This window comes from Vombatus ursinus, unplaced genomic scaffold (assembly GCF_900497805.2).
Source record: "Vombatus ursinus unplaced genomic scaffold, bare-nosed wombat genome assembly UNPS02014807.1, whole genome shotgun sequence".
Taxonomy (NCBI): Eukaryota; Metazoa; Chordata; class Mammalia; order Diprotodontia; family Vombatidae; genus Vombatus; species Vombatus ursinus.
The window spans coordinates 24,000,299-24,017,612 of NW_020954585.1; the positions used below are offsets into that span (position 1 = coordinate 24,000,299).

Below are 17,314 nucleotides of genomic sequence, written 5' to 3' on the forward strand. Positions count from 1 at the left end.
GGAGAAGAGCTGAGAAAAAAGCCCTGATTTCCCTTCATGTCAGAGACGGGGCACTACGTTAACGCACATGTTGTCAGATGCAGCTAGTTATTTTTCACTAAGTTTGGTTTTTTTCTTCCTTTTTTCCTTCTCTTTATTACATGGGAAGCCTTGTTAGGAGGTAGGGACATACATACAGAAATGAAACTATTAGCTCCTCAGCTATCTCGAGGATCAAACACAAACTCCTCTGTTTGGTATGTAAAGCCCGTCACAAATTGGCTCCAACTTACTTTTTCAAACTTACTATACATCATTTCCATCATTATATATCATCTACAATCTACTCAAATTGGCCTGCATGTCATTGTTCTCACGCATTTCTATTTCCAGCTTCCATACCTTTTATAAGCTATCTCTCATGCCTGAAATGCATGATCCCCTCTTCACTTGTCTTTTTTTGTTTGTTTGTTTGTTTTGTTTTTTTGGTAAGGCAATCGGGGTTAAAGTGACTTGCCCAGGGTCACATGGCTAGTAAGTGTCAAGTGTCTGAGGCCAGATTTGAACTCAGGTCCTCCTGACTCCTGGGCCAGTGCTCTATACACTGAGCCACCCAGCTGCCCCCATCTCTTCACCTGTCTTTAAGAAGCCCTGGTTTCTTTCAAACTGTCACCTTTTACATGAAGCTTTTCCTGATCATTCCGGCTGCTAGTGCAATTACTTTGCATTTATTTTATGTGTGTGTGTGTGTGTGTGTGTGTGTGTGTGTGTGTGTGTGTGTATGCATATGTTGTCTCCCTTGATACAATGTAAGCTCCCAGAGGGCAGGGACTATCTCTTTTTTTGGTTTTGTATACTCCCAATGCCTAGTACAGTGCCAAGCACACAGTAGGCACCCAATAAATGCTTGCTGACAGGTTGATGTAAAAACAAAAGGCATAACTTTTTGGGGGGGAAAAGTTTATGGACTCCCCAGTTCTCCCTTTTAGGTCAACATGCTACAATTTTGGAATACAGACAGAACTAGTAAAATTTAAATCTGTTCCTCTCTGGCTAGCCCTGCTAAAATCTAAGCTAGTGAGCTGAGTTTGCAATAGTGTTAGTGGGAACAAAACATAAAACTTAATATTTCTGTGGAACAGATATAGACAAGAAACACACAAGGACTGCTGCGTATCCTATAACGAGGACATTTCCCAAATAATAATGCACTAGGATGTATAGTTGAAAGAACAGGAAGAGAATGCCTTGTTATAAGGCCAGCGTGTCAGCTACAATGAGAACTTCACAGCTTCGATTCATATGCATTCTTACGCTCTTCTTCCGTTTGGTATTCTCATATATGGTATTTAAAATGACATATAAGGCAACTGCTAAACTGAGTAAAATGGAGAGAGAAATAGGTTTATGACATGTAACACGTAAAACATGTAACATGTAAAAGGTCTTTCACCTTTAGATTACAGACCGTTAACACAAAAAGGAATCTCAGAGATCATTTAGTCCAAGTGCCTCATTTGATAAATAAGGAAATTGAGGCCCAGAGAGATGAAAGGACATATAGCTAATTTGTGGCAGAGCTAGGATTGAAGATCAGGCTTCTTGACTCCCAACTTCAGGGCTTTTCATGTAGACACATACGCATCTAGAAAAGTATCCCAAGTCTATCATCAGAAATAAGTGCTTGATGAAAATAAAAAATAAGCATTCTTTTTACTGTGTAATACTATAAGAAAAAAAAAGAAAATAGAATTATCTCCTCACTTTTACACCCCCTTATATTTTCTACTGATCTTGAAAACTAGTTTTACTCTTCAGGATTTGTAGCACATTTCATGACAAAGTTAGCTAGATGGCTTACCAAGGGCCAATACAGGAACAGAAAAAGCTATTTGTATATTATCCCATGTAAGCTACATACTCGGAAGAGGCTGTGCCAGCTTTCCCAGAAAATGTTTGCATTTGTAACCTCTGCTGCTGCCAGACTCATTTAATTGCCTCCCTGGATCAGGGACAGAATTTCAACCAATCCTACTGCACCAGGAGAAACCCTATCTCCAAACATTGGAGCCATTAGGAATGAAAAGGTCAGTTTCCTAAAAGACTCTTTAACTACAATCGGCACATCGCATTTACTACCAAAAAAAAAAAACAAAACCCAAAAAACCAACCCAAAACTCTTTGTATGCATTTACTTGATCTACTTACTTAATATGTATAATCAGAAATTTAAAGTCTGTTCATCAAAGCAACTTCTAAGTTTAATTCTGGTCTTTGAACAATTATTTAGTTGTGTAGTTAGCAGCTAAGTTAAAATCTGACCTTAGATATTTGCTAGCTATGCGACCTTGGACAAATCTGTTCGCCTCAGTTCTCTCAACTGTAAAATGGGAATAATATGGAAATATTTTGGGAATATGGGAATAAAAAATGGGAATAAAAGAAGAACAGCATCTTCTTTCCAGGGTTGTCGTGACGATGAAATGAGATAATATTTGTAAAACACTTAACACAGTATCTGGTACACTGTAGACAAATGTAGATAAGTGCTAGCTATTATTTTTAGTCTTTATTGAGGATTGAAGGGGGATCTTTCCCCGTTCACCATGAAGGCTTCTATAACACCACAAAGGTTGCTTTAATACATTTTGGGGGGGGGGGTAGTGGCTAGGATATCCTCACTTCACAAGTGGGACCAACCTACCTTCTTTTATCTAACTACTGAATCAATCAATCAATCAATTATATATCAGGTACTATGCTAAGTGCTGGGGATACAAAGAGAATACAGAAACAAGCCATGCCCTCAAGAAGCTTACATTCTAACAGGGGATACCACATAAACATATCCAACTAAGTATATGTTACTCCTTCTAGGATAAAATTTTTTAAGGACCAGTCAGCTCCATCCTGACATCCTATCCAGTTATAGGTATGAGAAGAGAGATATTACAGATCTTCTGGAATTTATTTATTACCTTCACCTCCCCCCCACCCCAGTCATTCTGAAGTGGACACAAAATGTTGCACAAGACCTCTTCCAACCTCCTCTTCTCCTTTCTACTACAGGCCAAAGCTGTAGTTAGATCAGCCATGACAGTAATGAGGACTGGGGGGGGGGGGGGTCGAGAGAATAATTTTAGTTCTTTTTTTCACACCTCAAGCTCTCAGTTAGATACTAATTCAGTTTGCCAGGTACATATTCCTCTGACAGGTTGAATGCTGTGCACTATCTGATCACAGCAGGGACTATCAGTTCAAAGAATTATAAAACTTCTCTTCTTCCCTAACTGATTGGCAGGAAGAAGGCTGAACTGGAAAGCTGTGGTAGTACAGAAGTAAGATTAAAGTTGGGATAGGGTACAGAAATACACAACTGGAAGAAATTCAGAAATGATATTTATGCAACATCTCCTTGGGACGATGTCAAGATCAATTTCTCAAAGATTCTGAATATCCATGACTTTCCTCTCCTCCCTCCTGCCTTCTGGAGTCCCTGCTTTCCTTCAGCATTCAGCTCAAGTATCTTCTGTAGAAGGCCTTTCCTGGTCCCCTCAGTTTTTAGTGCCGCTGCCAAGTATTCAATGTGAAATAATGTAATTTTCATATCTTTCCATTTCTACTTCCACAACATTTCTTCAATCTATCCCTTTCACAATACTGACACAGCAACTACTTTCGTTCAGACCCTCATTTACCTCTTTTTTTTTTTTTTTTTAGGCAATTGGGGTTAAGTGACTTGCCCACAGTCACACAGCTAGTAATTGTGAAGTGTTTGGTCTGAGGCCGGATTTGAACTCAGGTCCTCCTGACTTCAGGGCCAGTGCTCTATCCATTGCACCATCTAGCTGCCCCCCTCATTTACCTCTTACCTGGACTAACTGCAGTGGCCTAATTGGTCTCCTAGCTACATGTCTGTCTACACTTGAATCCTTCCTCTGCACAGCTGCCAAAATGGTTTTCCTTAAGTGTAGGCATGACCAAATCATTCCCTACCTTTTTGGCCTCATTATACGTTACTCTCCTTCCTAAACTACAGTATAGGCAAATTATCCTCGCGATTCTTCACACACAGCACTACGTCTCCCACTGTGACTTTGTACTGGCCATCTCTCAATGCCTGGAATGTACTCCCTCAGTGACACCTTGGGAAAATCTCTTATTTCAAGACTCAGCTCAAGAACTACCTCTTACAGAAAGCCTTTCATAATCCCCTCAATTACTAGCACCCTCTCCCGCTAAACTATTGGTTTATCTGCCTACCTATCTACCTACCCACCCACCCTGTGTCTCCCCTATACAATGTAAGCACCTTGAATGCATTTCTGTTTTTATATCACCAAGAATGCAACAGAGTTTCTGGTACAGAGTTGGTGCCTAATAAATGCTTGTTGAATAATTCTTACACTTAAAGAAACCAGGTCATATTTCAGCACTCTAAGTACAAACCCTGGGAAATAGCAGAGATGGCTCTGGCAGTCAGCCCTCCCTAATGATTATGTTATTTAGGAGAGTGAAAGTCATTGTGGTATGAACCAAGTAGCAACTCAGGGCCATTTCATTCTGTTTATGTTAGGAGACTGGAAACCTCAGTAAATTCCTCTAGGTTCTTGCACACAATGTTCTTTTTTCCTTCCTGTAAGTAGTAACAGAACTGAAAGAGTTGGAAGACAGAGTGTCTAATAGCAATAAAAAAAAAAAAGGAAATGTATCCAATCATTAAACAAATCCTTCTATCCACCAAACTATTCTAGGCACTGGGAAAAAAGTAAAATTGCTCTCAAAGACTTTCCATACAACTGGAGGGGCTGTGATATTAGAGAGGATGGGTGTGTGTATGTGCCTATCGTTGGGGAGAAGATATGCTAGATAAATTACTGTAGGAAAATTTATGGAGACGGAACTAATGGTCTAGATTGGATGGAACAATGAGTGTGAGAATGTGAATAATGGGAAAAAAAAAAGGCTGAAAAGATAGGCAGGAATAGGGGTCACTAGGTGGTGCAGTAGATAGAGGACCAGACCTGAAGTCAGGAGGACCTGAGTTCAAATGCGGCCTCAGACCAAACACTTGACACATACTAGCTGTGTGACCCTGGGCAAGTCACTTAACCCAACTGCCTTTAAAAAAAAAAAAAAGATAGGCAGGAGCAAAAATGTAGAGGGCCTGGCATGGCAGGCTGAGTTTACTTTTTATCCAAAGGCAACACTATTTCTGAGCTGGAGAATGATAAGAACTGATCTATGCCTTAAGAAGATTATTTTGGCAGATGTATGAAGGATGGAAAGAGTACAGATAAAAGTTGGGAAACCAGTTAAGAGACTACTAAAAATAGTCTACATAAGAGGTGATGAGGACCTAAAGTAGGTCATGTGAGTAGAGACAAGGAAACAGATGCAAGAGATGTGGAGGTTAAACGAAAAAGACTTGGCAACTAACTGAATGAGAGAATGAGGTAGAGGAAAAGTTAAAGATGACTCTTGAAGTTTCAAGCTTGCGTGACTAGTAAGATGGAGGTGCCAAACAACAGCAAGAAATAGGAAAGCTGGAACAATGGGCAGGTTTGGGGGGGGTGAGATAAATTCAGTCTTGGACATATTGACTATGAAGTTTTCATGGGATGTTCATGTAGAAATACACAACAGGACTGGAGATTAAGACAGAGTTAGGCTAGACGTATAGATTTGGGAATAACTGTCATAAAGGTCAAAAGTGAAACCATGAGTAGGCTAGAGAAGCCAAGACATCAGAATGACAGGAAGAGGAACAGCAAGCTGCTACCACCTCTCTCAAGAAAGATTTCCCATTTCTTCAGGAAATCCAAGAAAAGGTCACTGAGTAATTTTTCCAGTCAAAGTCAGCATAGGGAGACAGATAAAGAGGTCTGTGGACACTGGGGATAGGTCTGGCCAAGAGCAACCACAGAATGCATTCCAGCACAGGGAGAGGTTATGTACCACAGCAAGAACAGGTCCCAGATACGTCACAGAGGGGCCTAAACCTCTGTAGAGTGCAGCATGGCAGCTCTGTCACTCATTATCCAAAAGTCACAGATCCAGAGCAGAAATGAGGTGGGACCTATGTCTTAGGGTCATGAGCCCTAGACTGAGTACCAAGCAAGGAGCAAATTCAGAAGTAAGCAGCTGTTGGGTGACTTGGACGCCAAGAGTGGACTGGGGGTGGGGGGTGTCTCAGTTCCAGCTTCTAAACCATTCTGAAACCTGCAGAGGAATACCCAGGGAAGGAATCCCTTAACCAAAGGGAAACCTACAGTTCTGTTACTTTGAAACAGCAGTTTTCCAGGTAGCTGATAGTGGCTGAGTCTAAAAGCAGATGACTCAAACTTCAGAATGGGCAAGCCCATGAGCATGTCACTTAGATCTAAACTGAGGTGAGGAATTTGCTCAGACCGGAGGGACAGTATCAGACTTTGCTCTGGGTCAGACCATGGTGGTAGCGCTGAAAGCGTGCAGGTCCCCAGCCTGAGCTGTCCTTGAGAACAAAGAATAATACAATACTACACACCCTAGAAAAGCAGCAGCAGGACCAACCAAAATTTTTCCTCCACAAGTGAGCAGAACTTGGCTCTGATCTAAGGCTCCATGTGAGGAAGCAGGTTGGAAGAATGAGCAAACAAAAATAATCCCACCATAGAAAGCTATGATTGGAAAAGGGACTCTCAAGACACAAACCCGGAAAGGACCACAAAACATCTAGAAGCAAAGCCTCAAAGAAAAACACAGCTTGGGCACAAATTTGTTAGAAATCCTAGAAGAGATAAAGCAAGAGTTTTAAGGTATTTTTATAAATGAAATGAGAACACTAGAAGAAAAAAAATGGAAGAAAAAAAATCAAGAGCTATGGAAGAAAGAACTGGAAAGAGGATTAACAGCTTGGCAAAAGAAGTATAAAACACTGCCCAAGCAACAAACTTCTTAAAAATTAGAATGTACCAAATAGAAGTCAATGGCTCCATGAGGCAACAAGAAACACTAAAACAAAGTAAAAAAGTCTGAAAAAAGATAGAAGAAAATCTAAGATATACCATAAATTGACCTGGAAAAAAGATCAAGAAGAGAAAACTTAAGAAGCATTGGATTAGCTGACAGCCATGACCACTAAAATAGCCTAAACATTATATTTCAAGAAATCTAAGAAGAAAACTGCCCAGATTTCTTAGAACCAGAATGGAAATAGAAAGAATCCACTAGTCACCTCCTGAAAGCCCTCAAACGAAAACTACCAAGAACATTATGACAAACAGCCAGGGCATGCAGGTCAAAGAAAAAAAATATTGCAAGCAAGAAAGAATTCAAAGTCAGGATCATATACAATTTAGCAGTTACCACTATAAGAGAATAGATATTTGGAATGTAACATTTTTCCAAAAGGCAAAGGATATAGATAGGCTTACAGTCAAGAATAACTTACTCAGCAAAACTGAATATAAATCTTTTTGTTGATCAGTCATTTTACAGTCATGTCTGACTCTTTGTGACCCCTCTGGAATTTTCTTGGCAGAGATATTGGAGTGATTTGCCATTTCCTTCTCTAGCTCATGTGACAGATGAGGAAGCTAAGGCAAACAGGGTTAAGTGACTTGCTGAGGGTCACAAAACTAGTAAGTGTCTGATGCCAGATTTGAACTCAGGAAGAAAAATCTTCCTGATTCCAGGCCTGTCATTGCATCACCTAGCTGTCTGAGTATAATTCTACAAGGGAGCAACTAGACCAGAGGTAGGTACATGTGGCCTTTTAGGTCCTTGGGTGTAGCCTTCTGACTGAATCCAAGTTTTACACAACAAATCCTTTTATTAAGGGGATTTGATCTGTGAAGTCTAGATCAGTCAAAGAGCCTAGAGGGCCACATGTGGCCTCAAGGCTGCAGGTTCCCCACCTCTGAACTAGACTTTTAATGAAACAGAGGACTTCCAGTTCTTTCTGACGAAAAAGCCAGAACTGCATCAAAATTCTGAAGTTCAAACACAGGAGTTAAGAAAAACATAAAAAGGCAAACATGAATGAACAACCCTAAGAGTAAGCAAGGATAAAATACTTACATTCTAATATGAAGAGACTATATATGAATCCCTTCTGAACCCTATCATCATCAGAGGTCAATAAGAAAATCTAATTATACAAAAGGTCTAGGAGTGGTTCTATTACGTCTTGATAATATTGAAAGAAGAATGGAAAGGGAGGGGAGGAGAAAAACACTGGGGGTGGAGGCAGGGATGGGAGGTTAGGGAAATTATCTCACATAATCTAGATGTATAAGTAGAAGTGTATAAAAACAAGGAGGAAGGGGGTGGGTAGTAGCTGACAGTTGAACTCTCTTATCTGTACTAGTCAAAGAAGAGGAGAAGAAGACACACATATACAGTGCAGCAATACATTTCACTGAACAGAAAAACAGAAGGGAAAGGGCAAATAAAAGCAGTTAAGGGAAGGATTAGTCCCTAGCAAAACAAGCTGTAACTAAAGATTCACAAAAATATTTGTATCTCTTTTTGTGGTAGCAAAGAATTAGAAACGTAGGGGTGTCCATCATCTAGAGAATGGCCCAACAAGTTCTGGCATATAAACATGATGGAACACTATTGTGTTACGAGTAATGTTGGAGGCGAGGCATGCTGAGAAACCTGAGAAGACTTGTATGAACTGATGTAGACTGAAGTGAGCAGAAGAAGAAGAACAATTTACACAGTGACAACAATACTATAAAGACAAACAACTTTGAAAGATTCAGGAACTCTGATCATTGTAATGATATCACTATTCCAGAGGAAAAATGATGAAACGCGGTACCTACTTCCTGATAGAAAGGTAAAGGACTTAGAGTGCAAAATGAGACATTTTTTTTAATATGACCAATATGGAAATTTGTTTTTCTTGACTATTCATGTTTGAAAAAGGAGTTTTGTTTTCATTATTTTCTCAACGGAAAAGCAGTAGGAGGGAAAGAAGGTAGATTTTTGCTAATTAAAAAAGTTAATTTAAAATGCATGGGATCAAATGAAATTGCCAAAGAAGACAGTACAGAAGGAGAACCTAAGAAAGTCTGAGATAATTCAAACAGTTGGGGAACACACCTGCTGTTAAAAGGGAGGAGGAGGGTGATTAACCAGTTAAGGAAACTGATAAAGACCAGCCAGGCAGATAGAAGAATTAGTAGAGAGAAATATCTTGGAATCAACAGAAGAATATTTTACACAACAGTATCAAATGCGATGGGAAACTCAAGGAAGATGAGTAATGAGAAAAGACCATTACATTGTTAATAAATGGTTAAAGGACATGAATAGGCAGTTTTCAGAGGAAAAAATCCAAGTTATCAATAGCTATATGAAAAATGCTTTAAATCACTAATAACTAGAGAATGCAAATTAAAACAACCCTGAAGTACCATCTCATACTCATCAGATTGATAAGGCTGACAAAAAAGAAAAATAAGTGCTAGAGGGACTGTGGGAAAACAGGTACTTTAATGCACTGCTGATGGAGATGTGGATTGGTCCTACCATTCCAGAAAGCAATTTGGAACCATGCCCAAAAAAGCCATTAAACTTCGCAAACCCTTTGCCCCAGTGATACTGCTATTAGGTCTATACCCCAAAGAGATCAAACAAAGAGAAAAGAACTCTTATGTACAAAAAAGTATTTATAACAACCCTTTTTGTAGTGGCAAAAAACTGGAAACTGAGGGGATACTCATCAGATGAGGAATGGCTGAACAAATTATAGTATGTGAATGTGATAGAATACTATTATGCTATAAGGACAGATGAAGAGGGCAGTTTCAGGAAAACCTGGGAAAACTTGTATGAATTGATGGAAAGTGAAGTGAGCAGAACCAGGAGAACAATAACAATAACATCATAAAAATGATCAGCTTTAAAAGACTTAGGAACTCTGATAATCACAATTGACCAACCCCAGTTCTAAGACTCGTGATAAAACACACTGTCCACCTCCAGAGAATGAGCTGAAGGACTCAACAGTACAGACTGAAGCAGATTTTCTCCTTTTTTCCTTTCAGACATGACTAATGCAGAAATTTGTTCTGTGTGACTATACATATTTGTAATGGATTTTGTTTTTTCTTGCCTTCTAAGTGGGTGGAGGAGGGGAATCAAATAAAAATGAATTTTTAAAATACCATTGCATTTAATGGTGTTCATTGGCAATCTTTCAGAGAGCAGTTTCAGGAAAGAAGTGGCATTGGAAGCCATGTTGCAAAAGGCTGAGAAGTGAATGGGTGGTAATGAAGTAAAGGTGGTGAATACCTAAGACTCTTTCTAGAAGTTTAACAGTGAAAGGGAAGAGAGATATAGGACAACAGCTTCAGGGGATGGAAGTCTCAAGGGAAAATTTCTAAAGATAAAAAGAGATCTGAACTTGTAAGCAGTAGAGGGGGCCAGAAGATGGAGAGACAGACACAGAGATAGAAAGACAGTAAGAGAGAGACAGAGACAGAAGGAGACAGGCTCAGAGGCAAACACAGAGAGAAAAAGATGCAGAGAGGCAGACACAGAAACAGAGAGAGACTGCAGTGAGGACTTGGAGCTAAAGAACCATTCACATGATTAATTAAGATACAGGAGAAACAACTAGAAAAGAACACGACGGTTGGGTGCAGCTTTCCGTTTTCTTTGTTCCCTAGATACCCTCATGATCTCTGTGTGGAAGCAGCCCATGTGGAGCTCAGATTTCATTAGGTAAGGGAAGCCACCCTGGTATATTCCTGTAGAGTTTTAATGCTCTGGTGTAAGGTATTCTTTCTCATTAGGTTAGCACAATGCCTGGCATGTAGTAGGAGCTAATTAATTAATGATTAATGCTCATTGACTGACATCTTCATTTGCCTGCCTTCCTGGTTCTGCTTTGTCTTCTAAAAGCCTGGTTTAATTCTGGTAGGTATAGAGTGGTGTCCACCACAATACACCCCAACTCCTGCTGACTGTTTGTTACCAGTGAGAGACACATGACAATTTCAGTGGCCCCTGACTAAACAGGAGTGGCTGCCTCTGTATAGGACACAGGCTAGTAAGGCAGTGCAGGCATGATGTCATGAGGTAGGTAGGGCATGCTTGGCGTGCTGTTCTGACCAGCGTGGAATCGGGTTGAGGACTTCATGTCTCATTGCTCCACCCTGCCCTACAGTTCTGTCTGGAAACATCGTGACAAAAGCAGTTTATCATCCTCTTTCTGACTTGCAGCTTCCCAAAGTCAGCAAAGACACATTAGGAGTCCCGAGGCTGGAAGGCCAAACCAGCCCACCTCTGTCAGCTCCTCTAAGGTATGCACACATACTCAGCAGTCAATCTGGTTCACTCTGACACCATCTTAGCCTGTGGGCATCCTTGTGCTGAAGGCTCTGACTAGGGCTGTAGGGCCCTTGAGGGTGAGTGTGGCAGGCCTTTGCCTCATCACAGCTGGGGCCACAAGATGCTATCCTCTCACTCTTATCCAAGGGTTTGGCATGACTAACAGCCTCACAAGGTCTTCACCTGTTTCTGACACATACTTCCCCCTTGGCTGGTGATGCATGATTACCTGAGTAATCCAGATTGATTATTCCCTCTTTTAGTACTAATTTTTAGGAAGCTAATTCTGAGATGTGAAGAGTCTAAACATTTTCATGGATAGGTCAACATTAGGGTTGAGCAATATTTGATGAGTTTCACCCAGGGCAATAATATGCCACCTTTAGTTCAGCAGCCTCCATTGTGAAAGTTTCCAGAATAAGAAAGTGTTGTCATAAGGTGTAATTCCTATTACGAATCCCCCCCATCACTCTCATTTGGGATACCATCACTAAGCAACTGGTGAGATGGAAACAATCCAGTTAGGGCTATGTTCCAGCAGCTTAGGACTATAACTGAGTCTTTTAGGTGTTCACTCCAACAGGTTAATCCTGGAAATGAGACGTAAGCTGGCACTTAAGCAGCTCATGTTAGTTAGAGAGGCTGGCACCTTGGGATGATGGCGGAAAGTGAAATTTCCAAGTGATGGGGTGTGACTATGATCGGTTTTGTATTTCCTTAGCTAGGAAGCGGGTGCATCGGTTGGAAGCAATGATTCCAGAGTACTCAAATGGAAATGTGATCATTTTAGTTAAGGCTCTGTTGACAGCAGCCACTGTTGCACTCAGTAGGGGCACAGCAGTTCCACATCCTGAGAAGGGATCCATTGCTCTAAGAAGGTACCCACTGCTTCCCCAGTGGGAAGGAGATGCAAAATTGACAGTCTATTTGCCAGGACCAAGTGATCTGCCTTTTCAAGGAAATCTGTCTCTAGGTCATCTATAATGTGAGCCCCAATGTCTACCATAACCTGGCTGTATGCCCATAGTGCTCTGGGTGGGCCAAAAAGGCAGGAACGAGTCAGGTAAGGGTGTCAACAGCTGCATTCCACTGAGATGAGGTTTACTGCCAACTCTTTGGGCTCTCATGTGCTTGATGCAGACAGTGAGTCATCTACAGGTCTCAGCCCCACAGCGGGAATCACACCATCATCTACATAGTGGTGGAAGCCAATGTTACAATGTTAACCCTTTTCTGGGTTTCATGTAACTACACTGTGGAAATACGCAGGGGAGTTCAAATAACTGTGGAGAATGACTGTAATATACTGCATCCCTTCCCCAATTAAAGGGAACTGACCTTAACTGACCTTAACTGTTTTGCTATAACAAGTATTAAGAAGAAGAATGTCTTCTTCAAGTCAATCATTCCATAACATTCCCTGGCTCCCTATGATATTTCCTCCACCCTTGATGTGATGTCTGCAAAATCCACAGAGATAGGTTGTATTACTCACAAAATAACAAACAATTCACCGGCCTTCCATACTAGCCCCACAGGGCTGTTAAGCAGAGAGGTAGCAGAGATCAGAATATCGGTTTCTTGAATTTCTGAGATTTGGGCAGATATTTCTCTCGTCCCCCAGTATCTTATTATTGTTTCGTACTGGTGACCTGAGGTTGCTGGGGCAACTCCAAAAGTTTTCATTTTGTCCAGCCCGCTAGTACAATCCATAAGGGTGCCCTAATGAGTCACAATGGCACAGTTCCCCAATGCTTGAGCATGTTCATGCCTATAATACATTTGGGCTGTGAAACAACATCCTACCCTGATCTAAGCACTGACCCTTGTAAATTAATGGGCTTTCCTCCTCCCCCCCACCCCCGCCAATTTAGGTTTCCCTAGGATTTTGGTGATGTGGGAGACCACATCAAGTAGGGCCCAAAACACCTATTCTCCTCCCTCATCCCAACTTACTATCATCTTGTACATATAACCTTTTGTTCCCAAATGGCCCTGGGACCACCCCTCTTTTAAGAATTCATGCTTGATGTCCTAGAAATTTAAGGGTAGGGGTTGGGTGGTATAGGTGGCAAACTAGCCTGGAGGCCTCTAAAACTCCCCATTATGGGGTGGGGGGGTGCTTAGTGATTTCCTGTCTTCCTTTAGCATCCCATGCTTGAGAAATCAGATCCAAAGTTCCCTTCAGGAGGAACTCTTTCCCCCTCCTTTCCTGATGATCTTTCTTACATACAATGCCCCACTTCCCAATTCCACCTTCCCAGTGGACCCATACTACCACTGCTTCATTCTCCTGGGCCCCAAACCTAGACTGGGTGGACATATTCACTAAAGCACTGATCCAGTTATAAAAGGTCCCTGGGTCTCCAGCAAGATGGGTCACTAAGACAATGGTGCATCAGTTAACAAATCTCTCAGTAGTAACTGGGAAGTCAATAGAATGTTATGGTTGAGTGACAGATAGCTCATATAGCTGTATGTATGCAGTATATAATTAATCCTTCCTTTAGATCTGATGAGAAGTCCCATTTTGTGGACCATTGTAATTTTTAATCCTACCCTCCTCTATCTACTGAAACAAGGAAGTGGCTCCCACTGGATTCCAGATGTTGATTAATGCAAACTGACTTGCATTACCTGAACTACAGGGTCATCAGACAGAACACATATTTCCTTGAACTCAAGTTTCTCTAGAACAGGAGGTCTCAACCTGGGTCCATGGACCTCAAAGGACTCCATGGAGAAATTTAAAGGGGACTATGCCTTTGGATGGGAAAAAATTACATTTTCATTATTACTAACTTTAAGTGAAATTTAACATTTCCTTCAGTTATGAACATAGGAAACCACAGCAATGTTTCAGCCAAACTGGCCAAAGGGTTCACGATTCAAAAGTCTTGTTAGAGCCCCTGCACTCGAAGAACCTGTGTCACCCCACCTCACTGCCCCCCCCCCCCATCATGTATTCTCAATAGCCAGGTAGGACACTATTTATATTTTGCATGGGGCTGATTCTTGAACCCCTACTCCCGCGTCATCCAGTTACTACAACTGTCCATGCCTGTGCTTGGAGTTTCCAAAATGTTTATCTGATCCTCCTCTTTATTTCCCCCTCTTCAGGACCAAGACATCAATGGGAAGCATTCTGTGGGACACACCAAGAGTTCTAGGAGAAGCTCAGGAGAAGAGACAAAAATCCAAAGACAAGGGCACTGTCAGTCACTATGTTAAATGCTGAGGATACCAAAAAAAATTCCTGTCCTCAAGAAGCTTACATTCTAATGGATATGTTATATATAACATATAACGAAGTTAGAAATAACTCGTATATTTATAAGGATAAACAAGATACACACAAAGTAAATATAAGATAACCTTAGAGGAGAAGATACTAGCAGGTGAAGGGACTGGGAAAGGCCTCCTGAAGGTGGTGCTTGAGTTGAGTCTAAATGAAAGTCAGGTTTTCTAAGAGGTAGAGACAAGAAGAGAGCATTTAAGGCATGAATACTGGAAACAGAACAGAGTTGTGTGTAAGGACCAGTAAATTGGCAAGTATGGCTAAATCTCAGAAGGTGTGGCGGAGAGTAATGGGTATAAGACTGGCAAGATAGGAAGGCACCAGGATGTGAAGAGTTTTAAATGCCAAACAGAGGAGTTTACATTTGATGCTAGAGGCAATAGGAGCCTCTGGAGTTTACTGAGTACAAAAGTGACATGATCAGACCAGGAAAATCATTTTGGCAGCTGTATGGAGGATGGATTGGGGTTGGAAGAGACTCAGGGCAGGTGGGCCAATGAGGAGGCTACTACAATATTCAAGACTAGAAGTGATGAGGGCCTGAACTAGAGTGGTAGCCGTATGAGTAGAAAGAAAGGGATGAGTTAAGGAATTAGAACTCAGGCCTCCCAATTCTCAAGGTAGTGCTCATTCCATTATCCCATACTGCCTCACAGCATGATTAGAAGTTTTCTTAAGTGAATTTGTTGTTGTTCAGTCATTTCACTCATAGCCAACTCTTGAGTCTTCGTGACCTCATTTGGGGTTTTCTTGGCAGAGATACTGGAGTGGTCATTTCCTTCTCCAACTCATTTTACAGATGAGGAAACTGAGGCAAACAGGGTGAAGTGACTTGCCCAGCTAGGAAGCTAGGCAAGTATCTGAGGCCAGATTTGAACTCATGAAGATGAGTCTTCCTGACTCCAGGCTCAGCACTCTATCCACTGTACCACCTAGCTGTTCTAGGGTTTTGAGGGAACATCAATATATATATGCTGAAGTCCCCCAGCATGAGGGCAGGAATTGGGATGGAAAGGGAAACTCTGAGCCAAGCACTGAAATCATTCAGAAATATTGCGGGGGTTGGTAGATTAGAAGGATATAGACTGGGAGATAAATTTGGACAGTGGAGAGGTTGCTAAATTATGGCACAAGTGTCAATGAGGAGCACGGAGTACTCTAATAGACACAGAAAGTGACACAGAGATAAAGAGACAGACATGGACATGAAGAAAAAAAACACAGGAAGGGTAAGCTCCTGGAAAAGATAGGAAAGGATAGGATAGGATAGAGCAAACAAACAGAGGGGTTAGATCTGACAAGGACAAAGAGCCACCTCTCATACTTAAACTGGGGTAGACAGCACACTCTTACCACAAGCCCCAAATGTCAGTTTGCTAGATGCAGGTTGTAACTCACTAGAGTAAGAGAAATGAAAGTCAAAGCAACTATGAGATTCCATTCTTGACTCAGAAATTTGTCAAAGATAAAAAATAGTCAATTGTAATAGTCAACGTTGGAAGGGCTGCGGAAAGATTGGGACGTTAACGTACTTTTGGTGAAGCAGGAGATTGCTCCTACCATTATGGAAAGCAATTTGGAACCAACGGAAGAAAGTAACAAAAATGTTCATACCGTTTGACCCAGAAATCCTACTGTCTCACATATAACCCAAGGAGGTCAAGTGACAGAAAGAAAGAGTCTAGGATATATCAAAATACCTATAGTAAGATTCTTTATAGTAGAAAAGAACTGCAAACGAAATAGATGCCTGTGGCTTGTGAATGGTTAAACAAGTTCTAATATATGAATATCAGACAGAATATTATTGTGCTTTAAGAAATGATGAATAGAGAAGTATGGGAAGACATATAACACTATGCAAAGCAGAACCAGGAAAACAGTATATAGAATAACACTACATGCAATATAAATTGAAAAATCAAGTATAATAAAATAATTGAAATGGATATTATAAAGTTATAATAACCAAGTTTGGCCCCAAACAAGAGATAGGGCACCTAACCCCTATTCCTTCCTTATAGAGATGGTGGACCAAGAATGTGGAATGAAGCATATGTCAGATATTTTTGTTTTGGTTGGTTTTGCTGTATTGTTCCCTCCCCTCTTTTTTTTTTTATTCTTTATATAGGAATCAATCTTTGGGAGGGGAGGAGAGAGATACATTGGGAAATATAGATGATATAAATAAAAAAGAAAACAATCATGTTTTACAATTTTAGGTATGTTGCAGATAGTAAATCCTGTGTTGGATAACACCCTAGGTACAGATCAGTGACCCATACAACCCTCCTCAATTCTGCCTGACAGACTCTGTCTGTCTGTTTCCTCCTAGACTCTGCTCAAATACCACCTTCTAGATGAAGCCTTTCCCGATTTCCCCAAATATGAGTGCTGCAACCCCTTAATTACTTTGTATTTGTATGCCATTATCCTGTACATACTTACATATGCTCAGTAAATACTTGTTGACTCATGGTTTGACCTCTGACTCGGGGTCCAAAAGAGTGATTCACTGGAGGAGGGGCAGGGCAATAGCTCTCCACGAGGCCCTTCAACCACAAAAGGTCAGAAATGTGTTCTGACATGTCTTCATAACCCAGCTAAAGCACCATCTCCTACATAAAACCTTTCCCATGGACAGAGAGCAATTGTTGTTTGTATCACTAAGGTGGCACTTGGTATATGCTACTTGACATTGTTACTTAT

The 17,314-nt window shown here is 41.0% G+C and overlaps 1 protein-coding gene across 2 annotated transcripts in view; it reads right to left on the reverse strand.

Annotated features, from left to right (window-relative positions):
* Nucleotides 1-17,314, reverse strand: part of TOM1L2 (target of myb1 like 2 membrane trafficking protein) — a 152,651-nt gene that overhangs the window by 72,522 nt on the left and 62,815 nt on the right. The window lies entirely within an intron of this gene.